This window comes from Capsicum annuum, chromosome 4, assembly GCF_002878395.1.
Source record: "Capsicum annuum cultivar UCD-10X-F1 chromosome 4, UCD10Xv1.1, whole genome shotgun sequence".
Lineage (NCBI taxonomy): Eukaryota > Viridiplantae > Streptophyta > Magnoliopsida > Solanales > Solanaceae > Capsicum > Capsicum annuum.
This window is the reverse complement of record NC_061114.1, coordinates 109,231,166-109,242,225: the sequence shown is the minus strand read 5'-3', so window position 1 is coordinate 109,242,225 and position 11,060 is coordinate 109,231,166.

The following is an 11,060-nucleotide window of genomic DNA, read 5'->3' as shown; positions in this document are numbered from 1 at the left end:
GAAAAGAAGTAGAGGTAAAAACCTTTACAAGATCTTTGAATAGATCTCATATAAAATAAGCTCAAGGTGGTTTCTTAATCCTTTTTTGCTTCTTCTTTCTTAAAATTGGAAAGCCTAACTTGTCCAAAGTGAAATGGCCTCTTGTCTTCTATGGTAGATGATGTTGATGGTAGAAACTTTTTCTAGTGTGTAAAATATGACTATATCGAGAGAAAATATGTACGACATGATTAGAATCTCTATATGTGTGTTAGCATTGAAAACTATCAAATATATTGCATAGCTGCTATTAAGATGTTAAGTCTATTTGGATGGTCCAAGGTGGTTTAACATATAAACAATGTTGAAATATTGAATTTTGTCTGAGACTAATTTGGAATTAACTAAAAACAATATTTGAGAATACTTGACTTAAAAGTCTGAATAATCAATCACTGGAAATCTGAGTTATAACTAGCAATCTAATAAGCCTCTACTACTAACAACTAGAGAAACACTGGGACAGACCCCAGCTGCCTTAAGCAAACTGAAAATAACTGACCAGGTTACTTTACTAACTGAAAGTCTGAATAACTAGGTCCCTGAACTATGAGGAGTCACCAACTATCGGGATGTAGATAGAGATGCTCAAAGTTACTCAAGCTACTTAAATTGAGCACCTGAACCTATATTATTAAATAATGTAGCATATAGACATATATGTAGATCAGTACTTTTTGAATGTACTGAGCATGTTGGGGTGAATGCATAAGTAAAACAATATATCAATGTTTATAAAAAAATCATGAAAGAATGCATGCTGAGTCTAATGACTCACATTGGCTTGAATAACTGAAAGTTGAAGATCATAAATCATAAATAATAAAGCATGCTATATAAATCTTGTGAGCCATCACAATTAGTTCTAAAATCTATACTTGCATTTTATCTTTAAGTTATGTATGCTAAGTGGGGAAGGGACTCATTTTTATATCTAAAATCTGAAAGCTGAAATCTCATGACAAATATCTGATGTAAAACAATATTTGAATGAATCTGTGAGCCTTCACACGTAGATTCCAAAGCTTTTTTATAAGTCTTTATGATTAGGGAATTTTATTAAAAGTTGTTATTCAAAGGAGGTTCTTCTAACTAATATAAACCATGTGAGCTTTCATGAAGTCCAATATCTAGTTCTACTAAGGGGAAAACCTCACATTGGTGAGAGGTGTCATACTATTGTAAAGAAGTATAACCTTAGCTAAGTGATCACAATCTGTATCTGTCATCCATATAAATGGGAATAATCTAAATCAGTACCTATGTTGGCTCGTAGTTCTGGGAAATAGGATGCGTTAAACCCACACTTCTCGCTCGATGCTAAATACTACTCCCTTTAATATGTATGCTCATGCTATAAGAAATCCACTTTAAAACTAGCATAAGAGTTTTAAATGAAACTAGTTATGCATTTATCTATTTTAAACTGAAATCAAACTAGTCTGTAGTCAAAGCTATCATCAAATCTATAAAGTGGATTCCATATCTTAATTGAGGATCAAAAGATCAAATCTTGTTTAAAATCTGAATATTTACTAATCATAGGGTGCTTAAAATCATAATCTCATTAAAATATCAATATTCAAACTAGGACTTAATAACCCATGCTTTAACTCATGTCAAATCATCACAATGTTCATGCTTAATAAATAAGATCTTGAAATTTTCTTTAACAATTCTAGTCAAGACTAAGCAATTTAATTCTCAATATATGTAAAACAAGCTAAACGTATGGACATGTAACAATAGAGATGCAATTCATAAGTCAAGTCACTTGTAATATCATATATTCAAATAATAATCATTGGGTATGAAGCCTAATTGAAATTCATGTAAATTCATGTAAAATTATGTAAATTCATAATTAAAATTTAGTTATGGGCACAAGGATGAAAGGATTATCATTGTTTATAACCCCACATACCTTAATTGATTGAATTGATGAAGAAAATTGACTTTGAATTCCTATCTGTGTTCTTGAAGATTATTTCTTAAAGATCTTGAATTAGGAACCTTGAATTTTGATTTATCTTGGAAAAGGAACGGTGAAATTTTGGATTTCTTAAAGTTAAAAATTGAAGCTCTAGGGTTTTCTTTAAGAGCAATTTGATGAAAAGTGAGTATATTATGCTTAGAATAGGTTTAATCCTCTGTTTTCAAAATTTAGGGGCATGGGAAAAGACTAAGTTGCCCTTCGAAATTTAAATCCCGCAACTAGAATGCCGATCACGACCTCAACGCGATGTACCAAATGGGTTATCGCAATACCCACCATGATGCGGTGGAATCGCAGTGACTCATTGGATTTTGATGAATATCGATTTGGGTGTCACCGCGATGTGATGAATGTGTCATCACAATACCCACCACGATGCATTGCAATCGCAGTGACCCTCTGGAATTTGACAATTACCCTTTTACGCTCCACCGCAATGTGGTGGACCTGTTAATGCCATACTCACCGTGACGCGATGGAATCTAAGTAAGTTGTTGTTCTGCCAATTTAAACAACATCCAAACCTTGTCCGAAAAATTTAAAACTCACCCGAGACATACTTCTTACACCCCTAAATATAATTTAACTCAAAATCATCGTCTCGGAGCTCGGGAGGTCAACTTTAAAATCTTCGATGTTCAAAGGGATTCAAAAATTACTAAACCCCTCAACACTTTACTTTATTTTCAGGTTCTAAGTGATATAGGCATATACAAGGGGTTGAACTAAACTAGGAACGTGCGGGGTATTACATAAAGTTACTTAATAGGGATAGTCTATATTAATCTTTTAATATAACCCATTATGATCTTGCCAACCTATTACATTTCCTCATGTCATATTTACTTACCCGTGCATACATTTAGACTACCTTCAAGTCCCTTAACACCAATGAGTCTCTACCCATAACTTATTGACTAAACTACCCCTTCCCATTCACAACCTATAAATGATTTCTACCACCACTATAAATATCCATTCTGAGATCCTTCCATATTTCGTATAAATAATAATCATAGCCAGCCACTTCTTTCACAAAATACCATGCAATCTACAAATATTGATACCATATTAGTCATTCACTATAAAAAGGTAACCCACCCCTCAATCGAAGGTTATACAACTAAACTAGCTTCTTTACACAAAAGTCACCCTCATTCTGACTCCTAAGCCTATGACTTCATATCACTAACTTCTGGACCATCCTGTAGGTCATAGGTTATGACTCTTTATCACATACTACTACTTGAATGGAAATAATGTTCCAACATTCTTCCACACATCATTACCCTTAAGCACAACATCTGCAACAAGGCTTTTAGAAAAGAGAATAAATACATTTTTTACCTCAGACTCAAACACTCGATTGATGTAGATAGGGGTATATGCTTAAATCAATACACTTAAAGAATTCATAGACTCCTCTCGAGTCCTTGTGCAATTTAATAATCTTTTATGACTCAATTATAAGGGACCGCATCATTTAGGCTCTAAGCTTCTTCTCTTGAATCGACTCGACAATGAGGCATGTCCCATAAAATTATAACAAAGAAGGAATTTGGATAAATTTTGTATGCACGACGCTGCACCAAGAGCTACAGTAGGAAAGAATAGGAAATAACTCCTAAATGTCCGGTAGCCTCCTGATTATAAGTGTGGTGCATAAGATACCCATAAGCAAGACTCTACTAGACACAATTTCACAAACACCTTGGGACCATGAACCGTGCTCTAATACCAAGTTTGTCATGATCCGAAGGCCCTGGCCACAATGGGTATCCCAAACCATAAAGGCCTAACAACCCTTCTAACAAAAAATTATATGCATAATTCATAAGCTATAAAATACAGAAACAAAATAGAAACATGGTCATCTGATTATATCAATTAAATAATACAACATAGTTGAACAAGACTCGGAACCATCGATACAAGTCTGTGAAATCTCTAGTAACTGCTGGAAGAAATATCTGTCTAAAACTGGGACAAGGCCCCCGGTCAGACCATAAACTAAAAACAATAAAAGCATCACACGAGACAAGGCCTTCCAAAATAAGGGAGAATCACCAACACCAATCATCTAAAAATGATCTACTACTTAGGAGGGACCCAGTACTGAGCCTCAGATCCTAAAATATAGGGGGTCAATACAAAATATACTGGTACATAAAATAATCTAAAAATAAAATATATTTTATACAACATAGGTGAGAGCATTTCATAAAAACATGTCAACATAAAACGTTTGAAAACAATGGGCATAATCTGATAGCTTTCAAAAAAATTTCTTGGAATCATGACTCTACTCTTTATTTCTCTTCTGAGCTAGTGGTACACCCTACAATCTGTAATTCCATAGGCTATATGAAATTCTCCCTTCGCTCGGTGGCCAAGCCCCCAATCAAAATTTTCCATAAGGATTGGAGTTTTAGTCAGGGGAACACGTAAGATAAAAAAGAAGCGTGCAAAAATCCCCATTCAATTCAACATGTCATAGTAGTGCACAAGATCACAAAGCAGGTCTCATAACCATAGTCCCAAATTAGGATGACATGAATCAAGGTATACAAGATCATAAAGTAGGGTACCATAATCCCGTTTTAGCTAATCAAAGTTTCTAGCATTAAGTATTTCAACTCATACTTTCTTCGGATAACCATCTAACACTCTTTAAGCCCATTTTAACCTTTTTTGAACATGCATCTTTCTAAAACTCTATATTTCAAAATCTGAATAAAAATTGTATTCTAAATCTATTATGGGCATTCATCTGTTTGGTATCGTCATGCCAAGATTTGCAAGTTACATCTTTAAATAAGCCATATCATGATCTACTTTGGATTTTCAATTCAATCATATCATTTGACCATCAAAACATTTAGACAATACAAGAGATGTCTTATTTTAAAACATGTGCAAACCTTTGCAAAGCTTCTCTCTTTTCAATACTTTAACACATAATGGTCAATTTCTTTATAATAATCCATGTACTTCTTTCAATTATCATATGGAACATTTATAAACAATAAAACACCCTTTATTCAATTGATAATCAATATCAAGTCTATAACAATAGTAAAACATTTATCTCGTACTTCAAAATATGTAATTGAACAACCCATAATATAAGAAATCAAAAAGTATCATAATAAGAGAGGGGTTTCATCATTCTTGCTATCGATTAATTTTGCAAAATTGAAAATGCATATGTATACGTAATTATAATTCAATTCTATATAAAAGGGTTCAAGACAAACGTTCACTTTCATCAAACAAGTTCATAATACATGTTATTCAAAACAATGTCAAAACCCTCTTTGTAAACATGATTATATATCTTTAAACTTGATAAAACCATAAAACTTATGTCCAATGATTTTAGGATATCCCCACATACCTTAATTGATGAAGAATTCATGAAAAGATTTAACCTTTAAGCTTGAAAGAGAAAACCCTAAGTTGTTTTTCTCTTCTTGTGTTTTAGAAGATAATTTAGGTATTTCATAGTGTTAAAATATTTTTGGGAACCTTAAATCCATGTTAAGATATTTAGGGACGGTTATTGGATGACAAAAGATCATGTTTTCCTTGAATTAACTAAAAATGGAACCTCTACACTGCAAAATATAGGGTAGGTGGTGACTAACCCATGGCCAAACCCAAGGCCCATGGACAAACCTAATGTGGGTGACACCTAGGCCATTGCCTAGATTGGAAAGTGTCTCATTCAAACACTCATTACTTTTGACTATGGACTCGGATTGACAAATAGTTAGACGCCTTTGAAATAAGACTCGAGGGGATTTAATTTGATATATAGTAGGCCAAATGAATCTATATATACTAGGAGAAACAATTGATGGAAGTTGATCTATACAAAATCGTTAACTAAAAATCAATCGATAGGAAAGTGCTCGACTTAATTTTTGAGCTAGGAGATTCTTATAGTGTATATTCATCTACAAGGAAGTTTTCACACTAAGAAAAATATAAGTCACACTTATTTCTAACTATACACCATTTGATTTTGGTCTATATACGTCCATAAGATGATTCAATTTTAGCCCAAAAGTGTGGGGTGTTATAGCTGGTGATGTTGATACTCGCAAGTCTACTTCAGGGTATTTGGTTACTTTTGCAGGGGAGCTGTATCTTGGCAATCTTAGTTACAAGAAATGTGTTGCTATACTAATTACAGAAGCTGAGCTATTGCTACCGTTGAAGCTTGTAAATAATTGCTTTGGATGAAGAGATTCTTGGAGGGGACTTGGTTGTGCTCAAGAGAGGTACGTGCTTTATCGCAACAGTAAAAGTGCTATATATCTTGGCAAGAATTCTATATTTTATGGTTGGTCTAAACATATTGATGTGAGGTACCAATTAATTCAAGATGTGTTGGGATTCTAAGTTGCTTGAACTTGGGAAGATTAATATGGATGATAATGGTTCTGACATGATGACTAAAACTTTGTCAAGAGGAAAGTTTGAAGATTGTTGAATGATCTCCGGGATGGCGATATCCTCCACATAGTTGGGAGGGGGAGAATTGTTGGGTTATTATGTCTTTTTTCCTTCTTATGTGGATAAATGAAGCCCAATTCGGACCAACCCACTTTTGCACATAGGCTCATTACTATAGGGCATATATGGAGATCTCTTTAGGTCTTATTTCACCATCCTCAAAAGAGATTTTCAACAGCCATAGGGAAAAAACAAGAGCAAATTTTCACACCTAAAATTCTAGCCTCAGCAGTCAACTTTAAATTGTGATTCCTGCTTTATTTTTTGTCTAATTGAGCTGATTTTTGGAAACATTGTTCCTCTCATCTCAATATTTTATTATAAACTAACAAAGGTTGATTTAGTGGACTTTGTCTCCTATTTTTCATTCTTGAACAGCAGCTGCATTTTGGTGTTCTCGCTTCTTTATTTCTCTAGTGTTTGGTATTGTGGTTTATGTATTGTTGCTAGTTTTTTGGAACTTATTTGGTATCCATTTTGGATAACAATATTCTAACACTTGGTGATTATAGTGGAGGTTTTAGTCCCATGATTTTTTAGTCTTCACACCAAAGGGTTTTTCACGTAAATTTTGTGTCTCGTGTGGTTGATTTTATATTTGTCTTGTTGTGTTTATTTGATTGATTTACTTGCATACATATTACAATTGTGCTTTAGTTTGCTTGTCTTCTCTTGATTCAAATTGAAAGAAAAAGTTTAGACTTGGGTATTCTTCCGCTGCTACCCTGTCGGACATTTTGATTATGCCATTGCCTTTCCCAACAACTTTTCCATTCTTTAATCACTGAAATAATACTAGCTATGAATTCAATTGCTCATAATCAATTTTTGAGTAGTTTAACTCAAAGTATCTTGGATTATGGTTAAAACATGAAATTGATGTTTGATTATCGAACGTTTAGTTTAATATTCATTATTGAGTTATTTATCTCCTCTTGATATTAATTGTTAGTAACTTGATAATCTATCAAACATTATTTATGGTGCGTAGACTGAACTAGGTATAGGGAATTTATATAAGCAATAAGCAAGTGTAAGACTTGATTATGAACTCTATAAGGAAGTGGGAATGATTCACTATGTGGGTAGGAATATTCTCGTTATCCTTGCCGGTTGATATGAAAGATTAATCACAAGTACTTCACTATCGATGACCATAAGAATATAGGTGTTAGAAATAGTCAAGAAGACCTAGAGTTGTTAAAATGCTCAATATGATGAAAATTAACTGCAACTAGTAACTCAGAAAATTAACTAAACATATGGTTTGCAAATTCAATTCGATTGTTGAAATACCACAACTGTGGATCCAAATTTTGAATCATTAATATCCTCCGAATTGTTTTTATTTTATTCAAACACTAAAAATCACTCAAAATTTTCTTGTTACCTACTAAATAGCGTATATAATAATTCTAACTAGAACATCGATTCCGCACATCCTTTAGGTTAAATATCTGGACTCACATACAGAAATACTTGTACGGCTACATACTTTTACGTGTGAGTTTGCACACAATATACATCCATAAGGATTCGATAGGAGATGTCCAGTTTTTTTGTAAGTTTAAGCAGTATTTGGAGGAGGAAAAAATCTTTACACAATTTTTGCCTGGTAGATTCCTCCTCCAATACTAATTTATTATAGGTATACGAGGTGCAACTTATGTCCCCCTCTTTTGTACAATAAATTTCATATATGTATGTGGTTGGGGTCTTTCCAAACTATAACACCCCGCAAAAAGCATCCATGTGTTAGCTCGTGGTAATATGCTCTTAGAGTTAAATAACTAGAATTGTATCAAAGAAACTTAGTCTCATTTTTTACTTCCAAAGTGAGTAAAGTTTAAACCATATATAATTTTCCTAATTTTGACTTTTTATCATGTGAGAAATTGAATGACTTTCTGTCGATATAATATTCGCCCAAATTTAATGCCCGGGCAAAAAGTTATGGCTAATTTAAGTTCTAGTCGTAAAACACAGATATTTTGGTGCTTGGTGCATTTCGGAGGAGGCCTATTTTGAAATTATCAAATTCCCATAGCATAGAGCGATTGTGGCACGTTGCCCTAAAGTTTCTGGTCCCAACTATTGGGAAAATGCGATGGCTCCGCATTGCGGTGACCTTAAGAATCCCACTCGTTAATTTTCAGTGATCCACTGCAATTGTGGTGCGTCGCGGTGGCCCATGAAATTGGTCTTTCATTTATATTTTTATTTCATCTCATTAAGAGTATATTGGGTATTTTTCACCCCCTTATCAGCCTAAACACGGGATTTAATCCCAAAGACACCAGAATACATTCACAATTATCCAAATTACTCAAGAACACTCTCTAGGGTTTCAAACTAAAAACCCAAATAACTCAAGATTTAATCGTGGCTTTTCAAGATTGATTGAAGATTTGGAATTCCCAAATCTTAGGCTCCAAGAATCATCCATCAGATTTCTAAATTGAGGTACATGGGGTTTATCCTAAAAATGCATGGGCTTGTTGAAATACTCAACTATGATTTAAAGATTATAAAGCATGAATTTATAAAAGGGGTTTGAAAACCATTATTTTTATTATGCTTTATACATGTGATTGATATTGTTGTTTTGGCCTTTAGGCCTCATCCCCTTAAATTGATTTACATGTATATGTATATGTATAAAATTGAAATTTAAGATTTGTTTGAGAGCACAGATTATGAAGTCCCTCTCTTGTGATAAAATTCAAGTTTCTGATCTTATTGTGAATGATTTGAAATGCATGATTTATGATTTTGAAACTAGTTTTCTCAATACCCTAGTGTTTAGCATGATTTAGAGATGATGAGACGGAGCTTCTTGATATAATTACACCCTTGTTTTAAATGAGAAATAGTTGCATGTAATTGAGAAACTTGGCATGACCACCTTGTATTATTGAAATGCTTGACAAAAAGAGTGCCTTGCATATGTTTACATGAGGTTTGAGAAAGAGTTTCTTTGAATTGATTTATTATTATGGTAGTCCCAAACTTATGTTTTGATAACAGAGATTATTATATGTTATTAATGGCTCAGAAACGTGACTTGCAAGTCCATGGTATGACGATACCATAAACATACGTATGCCATAACAGAGTATGTTTTTAGAATATATTTTCAGAGAATACAGGCTTTAAAGAGTTAAAAATGGGCTTAAAGAGGGTTAGGTGGTTATCCGAAGAGGGCTTTAGTTCAAGTAAATCTTAGCCTAAAATCGTGATTTGCCGATTCGGGTATATTATTTTATGCTGGCAATGGTCGTGTGGCATTGCAGAGTCAGAGACTCCAACCCTTGCAGCATACTTAGGTTGGGGGCTTCCCCACTGAGTCAATGGTGGATTCCATATTGCCCGTGGAATTTCAGAGTTGTAGGGTATACCACCTAGCACAGAAGTAAAACAAAGAGTGTTACAGAGTTCAGATGATTTTACAAAGTCTTTTAAAAATGCCCATGAGATTTCTTACTATCTGATATATTTATGAACTATTTAAAATTGCTCTCATATATGTTGAATATAAACTAGTATTTTGGATTTGCTCTGTGTACCAGTATATTTGTTTTGACCCCCTACCTCCCAGGTTCGAAGGCTCAGTCCAAGGGTCGGACTAAGCAGTAGAGTATTCTAGAGATATGTTATCCATTCAGTGGTGAGCCTTTTTTGTTCAGAAGTCCTATTATTTCAGATTATATTATTCCGTTGTTTTGGTATACTGGGGGCCTTGTCCTAGTTTTCAGATAGTTGTCAGATTTTCATGTAGTAGAGATTTCGCAGACTATTCTAGATATTTTAGTTGATTTTGGATTACATTCCTTATTGTTAGACTAAATCCAAAGTATGACCATGTTTCTATATCAGATTATATTTTTGCATCTTCTTTTATTATGTGAATATTGTGCATGATTACCAGTTAGAGTAGGACGCCAGGTCCTTCATGGTTCAGCGTGTCCGTCTTGGCCAGGCCCTAGTTTGGGTCGTGACAAACTTGGTATCAAAGTGTGGTTCATGGTCCCAGGGTGTCTGCGAAATTGCGTCGGCTAAAATCTTGTTTATTGGTGTGTAGCACGCCACACTTATAAGACAGAGGCTACTAGGCTTTTAGGAATATTTCTCTTCTTTATGGTTTAGTTCGTGCTTTAGAGTTTGAGTTGTCCCCTAATCAATGATCTCTTATTTTTCAGAAAAACAATCATGCCTCACCGTCGTACTATCGATCAGAATACATAGACAGTGAGGTCCGTCCCACTCATAGGATGAGGACCCAAAATAGAGCTCAAACTCTAGAGATTGATGCTACTTTGAGAGTCCCACCTACTCAGACCAACCCACTTAGGGCACCCAGAGCTCCCCGAATAGGGACTAACCATACTCAGCCTCAGAGAGAGAGGTATCTAATGTAGAATTCAGATAGTCCATTCACATATTTACCCAATTGGTAGCCATACAGACTCAACGGTTAGAAGATATTGGGTATGCATCTATTATT